Source organism: Schistocerca cancellata, chromosome 9 (assembly GCF_023864275.1).
Source record: "Schistocerca cancellata isolate TAMUIC-IGC-003103 chromosome 9, iqSchCanc2.1, whole genome shotgun sequence".
Classification (NCBI taxonomy): domain Eukaryota; kingdom Metazoa; phylum Arthropoda; class Insecta; order Orthoptera; family Acrididae; genus Schistocerca; species Schistocerca cancellata.
Window position 1 is genome coordinate 178213944 of NC_064634.1, and position 18463 is coordinate 178232406.

The window sequence follows — 18463 nt, forward strand, 5'->3', positions numbered from 1 at the left end:
TATTGACGGCAATACTTTTCTCCCTCCCTGACAACTTGCGTATAGCGAGGTGGAGGGGGTGCTAGTTCCCCCATTTCATTCGCTCAATAGATCCGAGGAAAACTACATTAACGTTGCGCTTGAATACTAACAGGCAGGAATGTCGCAATAATGTGACAGGTGAATAGATCAGCAAGTTGACACGTCTCTCAAAATTTATATAAATGTAAGACGGCTATAGTTAGTTTCTAAAATTATATTACGTGGATTCTTTACCTAATATATAAAACATTAAGCATCATTGGCTCGCACAGGTGTTCTTCTTATCTCATTTTCCGTATAAGCATCGTAGACATAGATGTTGGTTTCTGGATCGGATCACTACTGTTATGCACCGCCAGTCCAAAAAGTTCCCAAAGTGGATTAATAAAAAATAGAGAAACGTTAAGGTGGTGCTTTTAATGATTCAGGTGTTCAGCGTAGTCTGTCCGCACTTGAGTAAAATCCGAAGAACGTTCATACGGATGATGGTCAAGTCGCGCGTCACATTGGCTTGTACGTCAGTTATTTAGTCAAAGCGTGAACGTTCATATGATCCGTTTTCTGGTAAGTTCGTTTAGATAACATCGAATCTCATCACGCGTGATGACTTTTTCCAGAAAAGTTCTGCATTTCAGTCAGGTCGCGGCAGATGTATAACCGTCGTCGTTTTTGTTCGGGAGTTAGGGCGTGCGGGACAAACTTTGCGCACACTTTTTTCTTCTTCAAAACGTTCCGGAAACTGTCTTGATCACTTGCTTCAGAGACGTTGCTACATTGCGATTTGTGACACTAAAACGCTGACACACTGCGGCTGCCGTGTCTGCTGCTTAACATTGCCTGCTCACAACCAAATGACTGAATGCACATCTGTTGTCTACAGTTGTTGGATCAAACGGCCACCGTATTTACTGCGCTGACGTCGATTATATGCCAGGAATAAAATAAGTTTCGGAACTTTGTGGACTGACAGTCTAGTTCACAGAACGTTAATGGAATAAACGCAATAAATCGTGAGAAACGTGAGGAATAAGACATTTTCAGTGGTAAATACTAGATTACTGCGAACAGCTCTGAACTGCCGTGAAGAACCTCTGTCGAGAATCAAAGAAATGTGCTTGAAAAATTGTTAAAACACACTGTTTTGAAATTTGACCTTCACTGCTCATATTTATCATTTATGTTGAAGCCTATTGAAAATGGAACCTTTAAATACCGTAACACTCACTGTGCATTGATTCAGGGAGTTTATACAAACACACGTACTACTTTTTTTCATTCTAGTTTTAACCTAGAGCAGTGTAACTTGACTGAGTTGATCATAGATACCTTGCAGTACATTAGTATCCAATAGTTAAGCATAACAAAGAAATAGGAGTATGTTATGAAAGAGTTTGGAAACTGGATGGTCAGAAAAGACAGACAAAAGCCTAATGAGACTTGGGTAGACGATATTTCAAAACATGGATGCGTATCTCTGAAGGCTGCAACGGAAAATGTGGAGGAGGCCTTCATCATTATTATCGTCCATTTTTCCGGTGGATAACGTTAATGATGGTGAATGTGTTATAGAATATGGACAATATCTGGCATACAGGATGTAACAGTACGAGGTGCATTCAAGTTCCAAGGCCTCCGATTTTTTTTCTAATTAACTACTCACCCGAAAGCGATGAAACTGGCGTTACTTCTCGACGTAATCGCCTTGCAGACGTACACATTTTTCACAACGCTGACGCCATTATTCCATGGCAGCGGCGAAGGCTTCTTTAGGAGCCTGTTTTGACCACTGGAAAATCGCTGAGGCAATAGCAGCACGGCTGGTGAATGTGCGGCCACGGAGAGTGTCTTTCATTGTTGAAAAAAGCCAAAAGTCACTAGGAGCCAGGTCAGGTGAGTAGGGAGCATGAGGAATCACTTCAAAGTTGTTATCACGAAGAAACTGTTGCGTAACGTTAGCCCGATGTGCGGGTACGTTATCTTGGTGAAACAGCACACGTGCAGCCCCTCCCGGACGTTTTTGTTGCAGTGCAGGAAGGAATTTGTTCTTCAAAACATTTTCGTAGGATGCACCTGTTACCGTAGTGCCCTTTGGAACGCAATGGGTAAGGATTACGCCCTCGCTGTCCCAGAACATGGACACCATCATTTTTTCAGCACTGGCGGTTACCCGAAATTTTTTTAGTGGTGGCGAATCTGTGTGCTTCCATTGAGCTGACTGGCGCTTTGTTTCTGGATTGAAAAATGGCATCCACGTCTCATCCATTGTCACAACCGACGAAAAGAAAGTCCCATTCATGCTGTCGTTGCGCGTCAACATTGCTTGGCAACATGCCACACGGGCAGCCATGTGGTCGTCTGTCAGCATTCGTGGCACCCTCCTGGATGACACTTTTCGCATTTTCAGGTCATCATGCAGGATTGTGTGCACAGAACCCACAGAAATGCCAACTCTGGAGGCGATCTGTTCAACAGTCATTCGGCGATCCCCCAAAACAATTCTCTCCACTTTCTCGATCATGTCGTCATACCGGCTTGTGCGAGCCCGAGGTTGTTTCGGTTTGTTGTCACACGATGTTCTGCCTTCATTAAACTGTCGCACCCACGAACGCACTTTCGACACATCCATAACTCCATCACCACATGTCTCCTTCAACTGTCGATGAATTTCAATTGGTTTCACACCACGCACATTCAGAAAACGAATGATTGCACGCTGTTCAAGTAAGGAAAACGTCGCCATTTTAAGTATTTAAAACAGTTCTCATTCTCGCCGCTGGCGGTAAAATTCCATCTGCCGTACGGTGTTGCCATCTCTGGGACGTATTGACAATGAACGCAGCCTCATTTTAAAACAATGCGCATGTTTCTATCTCTTTCCAGTCCGGAGAAAAAAATCGGAGGCCTTAGAACTTGAATGCACCTCGTACGTAAGGCGAAACCATCACGACACAACATCGGCAGGAATGTAAATGATTACAGTTGCAATTCTCTGTGACAGGTAAAGCGACCACCAGAATGCATTAGTGTTGTTCGTGTTTAGTCTTTTTACCAGACCTGGCAGGGTATATAATTGGGGGGGGAGGGGAGGGGGAGGGGCGGGGGGAGGAAGCGTAGGAGACAACATCAGATGTTGAATGACCAATATGAAGGACACAGAGATGTCGCTTACGCGTCTGAGACAGAGTTATCAGCGCTTGAGTGTATTTGAAAGGTGGTTCATTGTGCGTCTGGTCGAATCGTGCAATGTCTGGATTCAGATGTGACAGAAGCCAGATGTTGGACAGCATGGAAAAGTGAGGGCAGGAATAATCATAGACAACGTTCCAGTCTACCATGTCTGATCACCAAAATGGAGGATCACCGCACTGTGCGCCAAGGACATCTTAACCCCTTCACACCTATTTCTGGCATCCGAGACCAGGTAATGAACTCCTTGGAAGATTCCGTGTTATCTCGCATCACTGGTCGGAGACCTACAGCAGCTAGACTGGGCAATTATCGTCCCCTGCGTAAGCTACCGTTAACAACACAACATAAACGGCTGAGTTTGGGGCGGTGCTGTGGCCAGTAAGCATAGACTGGTTATGAATAGCGTCGAAGTATGGTCAGGTATTCTGGATTGTTACCTTTCATACAACAATATCGAGATGCCATTTTTCAGCAGGAAAATGCTCGTCCACACATTGCACGTGTGTCCATGAATTTCCTGTGTTGTTTTGAGGTGCTCTCGTGGCGACAAAGATTCCCCTATCTGCCTGCGATAGTACGTGAGTGGAACCAGCAAGGATGTGAACCCCATTATCCAGGATATCAACGACCAGTGGCGACAGTTGTGGGCCAGCTTTCCCCGGGAGAGGTTACAACAGCTGAATAACACCAATCCCAACTGAACTACTGCATCCTGGCCAGAGGGGCTGCACGTCATAATGATAGTGGGCTTATGTTGCTTGGCTCGTTGTAAATTTGACTGGATTTTGTAAGCACTGAAATAACATTACATACGCTCTCAACTGTCAAGTTTAATTTCGTTTCTTCCCTTTCCAGGTGCCTCACTTTTTGTGTCAGGCACTTTAGAAGCATAAAGTAAATTGAAGACCATTAGAACACCAACACCTCGAAGCATATAATAACGAATTTTTACTGACAAACAGCATAATGTATACCAGAAAGAAAACAATATTAAACGTTTTACGAATAAGTTGCAAGAGTTGTTATGAGAGGTAGTATATATGAAGGGGGATGATAATGTGAAATTCAATGTATTCCACAAGAAAATTGTGTCAAACTTTGAGAGTAAGTTTCCCTATAAGTTATCCAGAAAGTCCATTAAAAAATGAGGCCGTAGTTACCTAAAAGGGATTCTCATATAAGAGGAAAATGGAAAGTCATATAAAGGTCAGAATAAGTCAAGGTATGACGTTGCGCTTGCATTCTGCAAAAACAAGGAAAGTCCATACAATGTCCAGAAATATACAAATCCCGCCAAAAATTAATTATGCAGCTGATTAGATTAAAACCATATGTGATACTGTTAAATGGGAGACAGGACAACCTGTTATTGTACAAGATACTATCACATTTAAACTGAATAGCAACTGACAATTCACAAGTTGCGAGTGCTTTTAACAATCGCTTTCTAAATGCAGCAGAAAAAATAGGATTAAATGATTCAGCTGAATAAACAAGAGGATATGTTAAAAATGTTATTCATCAAAACTTTAAGGAACTAGAAGTAGCGTCAACATTCTTTGCAGAAATTAATATAATATAAAAGTTATCAAAACCAAAGGTTCCTATGATGTTGCTGAAATTTCAGACAGAATTCTGCAGAGTGATTTTAATTTAATAAGTATTGTCCCTAATGATATATGTAATGCATGAATCGCACAGGAAATTTTTCCAGACAGATATGCCATTATTAAACCTCTATATAACAAAGGTGACAAAGACTTAAATAATTTCGTCTAGTTTCTTTAGTGACGTTTTTCCAAAACATTCGAAAAAGAAATATACTCATTAGTAGTCTCTCACTTAACTACAAAAAGTTTGCTTAGCGTATCACAATTTGATTCCAGAACGGTTGGTCGACTGAGAAAGTAGTTTATACATTTACTCATCAAATAATTGAAGCCATAAATAATAAACATCAGCAGTTTGTATATTTGTGATTTTTACAAGGCGTTTGATTGCGTAGATGTTTTACATTCCCAGAAAAAGTTAAGTTAAATGGAACTGACGAACTTCCATACAGCTGGTTCGAATCATCTTTAGCAAACAGAATGCAAAAATATTGGAAGGAGAGTCAGTTTTAATGGTGGGGGTGGCAATCACGACGGGAATCCTACAGCGTACAATTTTGAATGTATTGCTACTCGTAATGTATGTGGACGACTCTCCACTTAACATTCTTCAAGCAGAATTGGCACTTTTAGCAGATGATACTAGTGCTATAATAAATCCCATTAGAGCGAAAGCAATAGAATAAATTGTTAATGATGTTTTCAGGTTATTATTAAGTGGCTGTCTGAAAATAGACGCTTCCAAAATTTTGAGGAAACACTATATTTAGTTCTGTATAATAAATAAATGATTTAGCAGATGAATAGCAGTGAGTAAACAGGCCATAATTTTTCAAATTTTTTGGTTGAAAACTTGAAGTGGATGAAGCATGTTACTGAGCAGTTCAAACAATTAAGTTCAGCTACTCTTGCTCTTCTGATAATAGCTAACTTTGAAAACAAACGAATGAGTCTCCTAACATACTCGTATTTTCCATATTTCCACTTACGAGTAATAACGTGTTGTGGAGTGATCTTCTGGGGTAGCTAATCACCAAGACAAATGTATTGAGTGCACAATATCAAGCAGTAAGGTTAACATGTAGCGTCCCCTGCATTCATGCTGTAGATAACTCTTTAACGAATTAATTATTCTAACATTGCGTTCACAATATATATATATTCGCTACTGAAATTCATCGCAGAAAATTCACTACAATATTAGGAAAATAGTAGTGTCCTTACCTTGAACAACAGGTGGAAAAATTACCTTCATTACTCTCCATTAAAGCTGTAAGTGCCTCATAAAGGAGCTCAGTATGCGTCAACAATTGTTTTTATTACTTGGCCAATAACATAAAATGGCTAACAAGCATCAAGGAAGTTTTAAATCTAACCTAAAGCGTTTCTGTATCATAAACGAATTTTTGTTTGAAGACTTGTAGTTTGAAAGAAACCTAGGTTTGAAGTGTAGTTGGATGAACAGAACGTCTGAAGAAAATATGTTCATTAATCTTATAATTTGTCATGTTGCGTATCCTGTAAATTGACTCCTTCCACAACATTTCGATAAAAATTCGTTTCAATGATCTATGGAACATGTAACGATCTATCTAACTCAACAGTCAGAAACAGGGTGCCATTATTAATACAGAGAGCTACCTCACCTGGCAGTAACAAGAGTCGAACTGCGTCTGCGGGAGAGATACGTGTATAGTCGGTCATGTTTCAACTCTGAGCGAGGGTTCATCAATTATAGTGGCTGTCGAGCGGTTGCATGCCACTCTTATGGCAACTCACGACCATATGTTTTCAGTGGGTCTTGCATTATCTTGCTGGAAGATGTCACGGAGACTTCGATGATAGGACGCAGCCACCGGCCTTAACACGTCAGAAATGTAACGGCTGCTGTCGAAACTACCGATTGTGCAAGCCAAAGCTGATTGTGCTGTGTATCAAATGATACCCCATAACATCACGCCAGATGCTGTGCCTGTATGTTGATGCCCAATACAGTCTGGTAATGTTCATCATAACGCTTTAAGTGGAACCGGGACTCGTCCGAGCAGATGACGTGGGGCCACTCTTGTGTCCAGTATTGTTGGGCGCAACAGTACCTGTGAGCATTTCTTCGGCTGCGTCAAGGGAAGCCGTAACAACGGCCGCAGTGCTGAACCCTCGTGGTCTACATCTACATCTACATCTACATTTATACTCCGCAAGCCACCCAACGGTGTGTGGCGGAGGGCACTTTACGTGCCACTGTCATTACCTCCCTTTCCTGTTCCAGTCGCGTATGGTTCGCGGGAAGAACGACTGTCTGAAAGCCTCCGTGCGCGCTCTAATCTCTCTAATTTTACATTCTTGATCTCCTCGGGAGGTATAAGTAGGGGGAAGCAATATATTCGATACCTCATCCAGAAACTCACCCTCTCGAAACCTGGACAGCAAGCTACACCGCGATGCAGAGCGCCTCTCTTGCAGAGTCTGCCACTTGAGTTTGTTAAACATCTCCGTAACGCTATCACGGTTACCAAATAACCCTGTGACGAAACGCGCCGCTCTTCTTTGGATCTTCTCTATCTCCTCCGTCAACCCGATCTGGTACGGATCCCACACTAATGAGCAATACTCAAGTGTAGGTCGAACGAGTGTTTTGTAAGCCACCTCCTTTGTTGATGGACTACATTTTCTAAGGACTCTCCCAATGAATCTCAACCTGGTACCCGCCTTACAAACAATTAATTTTATATGATCATTCCACTTCAAATCGTTCCGCACGCATACCCCCAGATATTTTACAGAAGTAACTGCTACCAGTGTTTGTTGTGCTATCGTATAATCATACAATAAAGGATCCTTCTTTCTATGTATTCGCAATACATTACATTTGTCGATGTTAAGGGTCAGTTGCCACTCCCTGCACCAAGTGCCTATCCGCTGCAGATCTTCCTCCATTTCGCTACAATTTTCTAATGCTGCAACTTCTCTGTATACTACAGCATCATCCGCAAAAAGCCGCATGGAACTTCCGACACTATCTACTAGGTCATTTATATCTATTGGGAAAAGCAATGGTCCCATAACACTCCCCTGTGGCACGCCAGAGGTTACTTTAACGTCTGTAGACGTCTCTCCATTGATAACAACATGCTGTGTTCTGTTGGCTAAAAACTCTTCAATCCAGCCATACAGCTGGTCGGATATTCCGTAGGCTCTTACTTTGTTTATCAGGCGACAGTGCGAAACTGTATCGAACGCCTTCCGGAAGTCAAGAAAAATAGCATCTACCTGGGAGCCTGTATCTAATATTTTCTGGGTCTCATGAACAAATGAAGCGAGTTGGGTCTCACACGATCGCTGTTTCCGGAATCCATGTTGATTCCTACATAGTAGATTCTGAGTTTCCAAAAACGACATGATACTCGAGCAAAAGACATGTTCTAAAATTCTACAACAGATCGACGTCAGAGAGATAGGTCTATAGTTTTGCGCATCTGCTCGACGACCCTTCTTGAAGACTGGGACTACCTGTGCTCTTATCCAATCATTTGGAACCTTCCGTTCCTCTAGAGACTTGCGGTACACGGCTGTTAGAAGGGGGGCAAGTTCTTTTGCGTACTCTGTGTAGAATCGAATTGGTATCCCGTCAGGTCCAGTGGACTTTCCTCTGTTGAGTGATTCCAGTTGCTTTTCTTTTCCTTGGACACTTATTTCGATGTCAGCCATTTTTTCGTTTGTGCGAGGATTTAGAGAAGGAACTGCAGTGCGGTCTTCCTCTGTGAAACAGCTTTGGAAAAAGGTGTTTACTATTTCAGCTTTACGCGTGCCATCCTCTGTTTCAATGCCTTCATCATCCCGGAGTGTCTGGATATGCTGTTTCGAGCCACTTACTGATTTAACGTAAGACCAGAACTTCCTAGGATTTTCTGTGAAGTCGATACATAGAATTTTACTTTCGAATTCACTGAACGCTTCACGCATAGCCCTCTTTATGCTAACTTTGACATCGTTTAGTTTCTGTTTGTCTGAGAGGTTTTGGCTGCGTTTAAACTTGGAGTGAAGCTCTCTTTGCTTTCGCAGTAGTTTCCTAACTTTGTTGTTGTACCACGGTGGGTTTTTCCCGTCCCTCACAGTTTTACTCGGCACGTACCTGTCTAAAACGCATTTTACGATTGCCTTGAACTTTTTCCATAAACACTCAACATTGTCAGTGTCGGAACAGAAATTTTCGTTTTGATCTGTTAGGTAGTCTGAAATCTGCCTTCGATTACTCTTGCTAAACAGATAAACCTTCCTCTCTTTTTTTATATTCCTATTAACTTCCATATTCAGGGATGCTGCAACGGCCTTATGATCACTGATTCCCTGTTCTGCACGTACAGAATTGAAAAGTTCGGATCTGTTTGTTATCAGTAGGTCCAAGATGTTATCTCCACGAGTTGGTTCTCTGTTTAATTGCTCGAGGTAATTTTCGGATAGTGCACTCAGTATAATGTCCCTACCACCCGTCCTAAACATCTGAGTGTCCCAGTCTATATCTGGTAAATTGAAATCTCCACCTAAGACTATAACATGCTGAGAAAATTTATGTGCAATGTATTCCAAATTTTCTCTCAGTTGTTCTGCGACTAATGCTGCTGAGTCGGGAGGTCGGTAAAAGGAGCCAACTATTAACCTAGCTCGGTTGTTGAGTGTAACCTCCATCCATAATAATTCACAGGAACTATCCACTTCTACTTCACTACAGGATAAACTACTACTAACAGCGACAAATACGCCACCACTGGTTGCATGCAATCTATCCTTTCTAAACACCGTCTGTACCTTTGTAAAAATTTCGGCAGAATTTATCTCTGGCTTCAGCCAACTTTCTGTACCTATAACGATTTCAGCTTCGGTGCTTTCTATCAGCGCTTGAAGTTCCGGTACTTTACCAACGCAGCTTCGACAGTTTACAATTACAATACCGATTGCTGCTTGGTCCCCGCATGTCCTGACTTTGCCCCGCACCCGTTGAGGCTGTTGCCCTTCCTGTACTTGCCCAAGGCCATCTAACCTAAAAAACCGCCCTGCCCACGCCACACAACCCCTGCTACCCGTGTAGCCGCTTGTTGCGTGTAGTGGACTCCTGACCTATCCAGCGGAACCCGAAACCCCACCACCCTATGGCGCAAGTCGAGAAATCTGCAGCCCACACGGTCGCAGAACCGTCTCAGCCTCTGATTCAGACCCTCCACTCGGCTCTGCACCAAAGGTCCGCAGTCAGTCCTGTCGACGATGCTGCAGATGGTGAGCTCTGCCCGCTAGCGAGACTGGCAGTCTTCACCAAACCAGATAGCCGCCGGAAGCCAGAGAGGATTTCCTCCGATCCATAGCGACACACATCATTGGTGCCTGCAGATGGGTGCACCCTGTACCCTTCATGGCATCCGGAAGGACCCTTTCCACATCTGGAATGACTCCCCCCGGTATGCACACGGAGTGCACATTGGTTTTCTTCCCCTCTCTTGCTGCCATATCCCTAAGGGGCCCCATTACGCGCCTGACGTTGGAGCTCCCAACTACCAGTAAGCCCACCCTCTGCGACCGCCCGGATCTTGCAGACTGAGGGGCAACCTCTGGAACAGGACAAGCAGCCATGTCAGGCCGAAGATCAGTATCAGCCTGAGACAGAGCCTGAAACTGGTTCGTCAGACAAACTGGAGAGGCCTTCCGTTCAGCCCTCCGGAATGTCTTTCGCCCCCTGCCACACCTTGAGACGACCTCCCACTCTACCACAGGTGAGGAATCAGCCTCAATGCGGGCAGTATCCAGGGCAGTCGTAGTTCGATCGGGGGATGCGTGGGAGAGCTGGCCGTCCCCGACAAACCCCCATCCGGACCCCCACAGTGATGCCCATTGGCAACAGCCTCAAGCTGTGTGACCGAAGCCAACACTGCCTGAAGCTGGGAGCGAAGGGATGCCAACTCAGCCTCCATCCGAACACAGCAGTTGCAGTCCCTATCCATGCTAAAAACTGTTGTGCGAAGAACGTCTGAACTAATCTACAGAGAGCGCAAACAAATCGACACAAAATTTAACGGTTATTAAAATACAAGATTGCCTAGTAAATGCAGTAATGCTGCTACTTGCGCACTGCTGACACACTGCTCGGCGGCGGAAAGAGACTACGCGATTTTACACTATTCAGGTACTAAAACGCGATGCTACAACTATCAAATACTATAATACGCCGAAATTTATGAATTAAACAATGCAAGTACCCAAAACACGCAAAGAAATTAAGAATTAAACTATGTAACAAATGAGTGAGCTAGGAGTATACGACTTGCTGCTGCAGCTGCTTATCCAACGGCGACAGGGAGCACACTGACTGTGATCAACCGACACTGGCCGTTCAAAACAAAAACACAAGACAAACGACTACGCGAATTTACACTATTCAGGTACTAAAACGCGATGCTACAACTATCAAATACTATAATACGACCGAAATTTATGAATTAAACAATGAAAGTACCAAAAACACGCAAAGAAATTAAGAATTAAACTATGTAACAAATGAGTGAGCTAGGAGTATACGACTTGCTGCTGCAGCTGCTTATCCAACGGCGACAGGGAGCACACTGACTGTGATCAACCGACACTGGCCGTTCAAAACAAAAACACAAGACAAACGACTACGCGAATTTACACTATTCAGGTACTAAAACGCGATGCTACAACTATCAAATACTATAATACGACCGAAATTTATGAATTAAACAATGAAAGTACCAAAAACACGCAAAGAAATTAAGAATTAAACTATGTAACAAATGAGTGAGCTAGGAGTATACGACTTGCTGCTGCAGCTGCTTATCCAACGGCGGCAGGGAGTGGCGATCCAGACGTCATCGTACTATCCATGCGCATACTTCCCTATCCGCAAACAAGCTCATCTCCTGACACAAGGTCCGTGGCGTAGCTGTACGATATCGCACAGTTACGTTTCAATACCCCATTATACTGCCACTGTCGCATTCCGACAGATGCTGCACGACCTTTTTTCTTCTTACACAAGGCATAATTCAATGTTATCACAACCAAACACCATTAAAATACTATTTCTGAAAGAGCAGCCCGCTGTCAGAATGTAGATGCCATTACTCCTACTTTCTTTGTGTGGTAGGCGTGCAATGTTAATCATTAGCATATCCAAGCATGTAGTCGCATCATGCTCATTCATTTGAAGTTTTTAGCTTGCCGCTTTTAGTATTGTGTCACTACATTAATGGCGAGCCATTTACGTTCTATATATGTGGGTCTCGAAACGTTTTATTTCCATGTTAGAACTCATTTTCTACAAGTCTTCACAGTACCTTAGTCGTGGTAAACACGTGTGAACTCTTTCTTATATGAAAAGTTCTGAAAGCCCTCCGTTAGCATTTGCTACGTTTACGTGCTACACAACTTCCTGAAAATGAAAAATCGAATTTCAGAATTATTTTTACTGTTTTGTTTACATGTTATGTCTGAATAGATTTTACATGTTTCCTAAGGTTGTTTGTTTACTCGAACGGCATCTGTAGTTCAACTGTCTTACTTACGAGATTATCAGCACTATCGTAATATTTTTGATATGTATAGAGTAAGATTTCTTTGTGGATGCCGCTGAATGCATAAGGAGGAACAGAAGGAGGAGAAGACTGTTAACGAGGAGACGTTTAAAAATCTTGTTGTAGCAGTCTCCAGTCTGGAGACTGGTATGACACAGCTCGCTATGTGGAGCTACCCTGTCCAAGATTCTTCATCTGCAACTGCAACTTATACTCATTTGAAACTGTTTCTGGTAGTCAGGCCATCGCATCAGTCTACAATTTCTGCACCTCCTACAATACCCAATTTACGATTTCTTGATGCTTCAGGATATGTCCTACTTATCAATCCCTTCTTTTAGTCAACTTCTGCCATAAATTTCTTTTCTACCCAAAACTATTCAGTACATCCTCATTGGTTACTCGATTGTCCATGTAATCTTCAGTATCCTTCTGTAGCACCACTTTTCAAAAGTTTCCATTCCCTTCTTCTCTGAACTGTTTATTGCTTACGTCCACTTCTGCACAAGGCTATACTCTAGACAGTTACCTCCAGAAACGTCTTCCTAACACTATCCTCGATCGCCACAAAAAATTAAAATTATCTGATTACCTGTTTCTGTTTATCAACAGCCATCTTCAGATCTGCGACAACAAACAACAGTGTAACGCATGAATAGTAAGATATTGATTCATGATTTCCAGGTGGCGCACAAATACACAGAGTTAAAATTGTGTGAAACAAACAGAAATAATTATTAACGTCACAGCTACATTTATAAAAAAAATGAGACCAGTATGATAATGCAATATGCTCCTGGCGTGTTACACACAGTAACGACGATATGACCACCGTTGTACTTAGGTCGACCGCCACTATGAGGGTGCAAATCAGGTTTGCTTTAAATACACGCTGTAATGGTCGTGAGCATTAGTTACCTTTGAGACTGGACATGGAGCCGATACTGTTCATGAACACTTTTACGACTACAAAGACGCCCTTATCAGCACTTCACTGAGTTTGAACCAGGTCGTGTAACAGGGCTACGAGAAGCTGGATGCTCCTATTGTATTACTGTCTGCTTAGCTGGGTGGTAACGTGCTTGGCTCCCATGCACTGGGCCCGGGTTCGATTCCCGGCCGGTTCGGAGATTTTGCTCCGCTCGTGGACTGGGTGTTGTGTTGTCCTCATCATCGGCCCCAAGTCACCCAATGTGGCGCGCCGACTGAAATAAGACTTGCACTTGGCGGCCGAACCCGGAAATCTTGGTCAACAATGCCATACCATCATTTCATTTCAGTACTGCAGAAATACGTGACAGGAATGTAGCCACCATGTATGACTGCGGGCAGTGGTGGTCACGAGAATGTATGGTCGCAAGAAGACCGGGCTCCTGAAGGCCACGTGGCACTACCGAGAGGAAAGACAAACGTGTTCGGCGCATCGTTCTGACGCATCGTACTGCATCTCCAGGAGCGACCCCGCCATTTGCGTTTTCTCGTGGAGTTATGTCTGGGGTGCGATTTCATATGGCAGCAGGAGCAGTTTCGTGCTTATCCCACGCTGTCTGTTTGAAAATCTGTACGTCAGTCTGGTGATTCGACCTGTTGTGCTGCCATTCATAAACAGCATTCCAGGGTGTGTTTTCCAAAAGGGTATTCCTCCCACATACACTACAGAGCGTCAACGAGTTGCTTTATTTTGCTCGATCACCAGATCTGTCTCCAATCGAGCATGTAAGGGACAACCTCAAGGGACAACAAGTCCAGTGTCATCCACAGCTGCCATTAACCTTCCCTGTACTGACCAACCAAATGTAAAAAGTGTGGCACTCCATCCCACAGACTGACCCGTAAAACACAACGCTTGTGTTTAACATTCTGGTGGTTTCACTAGTTGTTAATGTACCAGCATTCAACATTCTGGTGGTTACACCGCTTGTTAATGTACCAGCATTCAACATTTGCAATGGCTTACCTTGTTGTTGTTGTTGTGGTCTTCAGTCCAGACACTGGTTTGATGCAGCTCTCCATGTTACTCTATACTGTGCAAGCTTCTTCATCTCCCAGTACCTACTGCAACCTACATCCTTCTGAATCTGTTTAGTGTATTCATCTCTTGGTCTCCCTCTACGATTTTTACCCTCCACGCTGCCCTCCAAAACTAAATTGGCGATCCCTTGATGCCTCAGAATATGCCCCACCAACCGATCCCTTCTTCTAGTCAAGTTCTGGCACAAATTTCTCTTCTCTTCAATTCTGTTCAATACCTCCTCATTAGTTATGTGATCTACCCATCTAATCTTCAGCATTCTTCTGTAGCACCACATTTCGAAAGATTCTATTCTCTTTTTGTCCTACTATTTATCGTCCATGTTTCACTTCCATACATGGCTACACTCCATACAAATACTTTCAGAAACGACTTCCTGACACTTAAATCTATACTTGATGTTAACAAATTTCTCTTCTTCAGAAACGCTTTCCCTGCCATTGCCAGTCTACATTTTATATCCTCTCTACTTCGACCATTGTCAGTTATTTTGCTCCCCAAATAGCAAAACTCCTTTACAACTTTAAGTGTCTCATTTCCTAATCTAATTCCCTCAGCATCATCCGATTTAATTCCACTACATTCCATTATCCTCATTTTGCTTTTCTTGATATTCATCTTATATCCTCCTTTCAAGACACTGTTCATTCCGTTCACCTGCTCTGTCTCTGACAGAATTACCATGTCATCGGCAAACCTCAAAGTTTTTATTTCTTCTCCATGGCTTACCTTACGCTTACATTAACCTGTGATCTTGCAACGTTAATCAGTTAAATATGTTACCTACACAAACTTCTTCGTACAACTTCATTACTCTACGTTAATTATTTGTTGATCTTGCGATTTTTCCGATATACGAGTGTCTAGGACTACGCATTATTGCTTAAACTGACGCCCTTGTAAACCTAATTACGTGCATTACTGTAAGGCACAATCGAAATCTCTCTGAAGAGCCGTAAATTTATTGTTGAAATAACTATAGCCTGTTCACGTAATTCCTTTAAGATAAAAATTCAAAATGTTCTTTAATGTAACTTTCAAATTTACCGTTCTGCATCTTTGATGCTTAAATGGCGCTGGTACATAAAGTGAATGTCTTTTATTATTCAAAATTTCTGTCAACCCTAGAGGCAACTATCTCGCAACAGCTGTTTCAAAAATATTGCGGAAGTTTGCAAAATGCACTTACACCACAGTCTAACATATATGTTAGATTGCGCTAACACTCACTCTTTTAAAAATCAACTTATTAAGCAATATGTAATTATGGGAAAGACTTTCGGCGTTTCATCAGCGGGTTTTAATAATCTTTAAGTAGTTCTTTCTTTGTGAATGACTACTATAACTCGACATTCAGTTCTCGTTTCCCCTCTCAAAGAAATACCACTATTTTTGAGATCTTTGGTTGAGTATAAATGCATTAGCAGAAGCCGACTCTTTAATAACTGAATGCGAAAACCCATCTTTCTTCAAATACTATTTTGAGGTCTACCTGTAATGTCTTTTATTAGGTGCCTATTCACCACAGAATCGGTAATTCTCTTTTAATGTAGAAATAAATGAAAAAATATCACAATTCAAATTTTCTTTTGGCTTACACTTTTCTCTCATTTTTACTTCTTCTAGCCCTTAATTGTTTTTTTTATTATGATTTTATTATTATTTATTTTGTTCAGGTGCAGCTTACAGGAACTAGTAGCTTTACCAGAATGTTAAAAATCTTCCTATCCCTAAACCTACTGCCTACTCACAGACCTCAACTGGACAAAAATAAAAGTCTAACACCACCACCACTTTTTTCCTAAAGTTAATTACAACAGCAAAAATTATTTTCCCTCTTCACGCTTTGACACCGAGACTATTTAAAATCACGCTGCTGAAGAAGTTGAAAGAAGCTCCAGAAAATGCTGTTCTATTTCGATATATCGTAAACAATTATCAGTTATCTCAAGATTGCCTTCCGTCTCAGGACTCGTGGGAAACAGCCTGGAAGTCTTCTGAGCCACTACTCAAAATTCCACGAAATAGGGAAAGGATGCCATAAAAATTAACGCCAAATGTAATATAACCTTCCCCACTCACAATCATTGCGTTCCACATTAAAACGTCAAATTCTGAATAAAATTAAGTCAAGTTCAATGTCAGCTACGCATGGACTCCCAGAACCACGCAAGCGCCTTCAAGCGTCGTGGACAACAAAATCAACCATTAACAACGACCTCAGGAGCATAATTTATATTCAGATCGAGTATTTGATTCACCACTTTTTCCTCCTTGGTTGGGGCTTGCGCTGTAACGTCGGTCTTCTTCTAATCAAATAAATACAGGATGCTACCCTCGGACAATAATCCAAATATGGCGGTAAAAATGCAAGAACAACCACTCTGTTTGGTCAGTGTAGAACACATTATCGGACAGTTATACAAATACAAGAACAGCGCTTTCCATCCTTTTCAGTCATAAGAACATTCTCAGGCGAAGCTGGCTGTCGCTGCTATGACGGCCGGTTGCTTTTAATTCGTTGCCCTTTGGGCCGGCCGAGCAGAGTGGCCGTGCGTTTAGAGGCGGCCTCTCCCGCCGGAGGTTCGAGTCCTCCCTCGGGCATGGGTGTGTGTGTTGACCTTAGCGTAAGTTAGCTTACGAGGTGCGACAATAAAGCAATGAGACTGATGTAAAAAAAAATATTGCTTACCGTTTGAATCAAGTTTAGTGTTGTCTCCTTCAAAGTAGTTCCCTTCTGATTGCACACACTTTTTCCAGCGCTTCTCCCATTGATGGTAACATTTCTGGAAGTCATCTTCTGTAATATCCTCCAAGACCCTCGTCACAGCTTTTTGGACATCTTGTGTTGTTTGAAAATGGTGTCCCTCGACCACCGTCTTGCCTCTTGGAAATAGAAGAAAGTCGCACGGAGCTATATCTGGTGAATAAAGTGGCTGTGGTAGTGCTGAAATTTGTTTTGAGGTTAAAAATTGCTGTACTGACAGAGCAGTATGCGATGGCGCACTATCGTGATGCAGAATCCAATTATCACAATGTTAGCACAGACACGAAGAACTCTTTTACGAAGTCTTTTTAAAATTTCTTTGTAGTAATATTGGTTAACTGTTTGTCCAGGAGGCACCTACTCTTAATGAACAATTCCTTGGAATCAAAGGAGCACACAAGCATTCATTTCACTTTTGACGTTGACATTTGTTCTACCTTCACTAAACATTTTATGCAAACGAAAAACTTGAACTCTTGACATAACCTCCTCTCCAAAACGCTTCTGAAGCTTACCGTAAGGTGTCGGCGCCTTTTCACCCAATTTAACGCAAAAATAAATGGCATACCGTTGCGCAATATTATGCGGTTCCATTTCCGTGGCGAGAGACACAAACACGTGTTAACTTATTACAGCGCAGCTCACGACTGAGCAGTTGCATCGATGTGCTCCTTAGACTAGAAACAGCTTATAGACCAAGGTCAAAGATATTGTGACTACGCTAGCCTGCAGGGTTGCCACATCTTGCAAAGAAAATCAGTCTCGTTACTTTGTTGTCGCACCTCGTAAGTAGTGTGTAAATCTAGCGACCGATGACCTCAGCAATTTTGTCCCTTAAGAATTCACATACAGTTGTTTGGGCCGTCCTGGCTACTTTGCAAGGAGAACAGTGGTGTGCATACAAACATTAGTAAAAAATCACGCAACACGATAAACACATTCTGTAAAAATATTAACCTAAATTGTAATACATTATAAGGGAAGGCGTCATCGCCATACAGCCCCAGCACCGGGCGTAATGACGTGACGTGCAATCGGCTCCATACCATGGTAACCTGCAACATCCTATGCCATCCCGCATCATTGGTAGGACACTATCAGCAACCGAACTGGGGAATTACTGTCCTCTGTATAGTCTGACGTTAACGTCACATCACGAACGGTTGCGTTTGGGGTGGTGCCGTAACCGCAAAGCATGGACTGCTGATGAACGACGTCGCATTGTGTTCAGCGATGAGTCGCTGTTCTGCACTACCCCACCCCG

At 42.6% G+C, this 18463-nt stretch overlaps 1 protein-coding gene across 1 annotated transcript in view; it reads left to right on the plus strand.

Moving 5' to 3' along the window:
• LOC126100704 (rabphilin-3A) overlaps positions 1-18463 on the plus strand; it is a 1079132-nt gene that overhangs the window by 849789 nt on the left and 210880 nt on the right. The gene's annotated exons all lie outside the window — the stretch shown is intronic.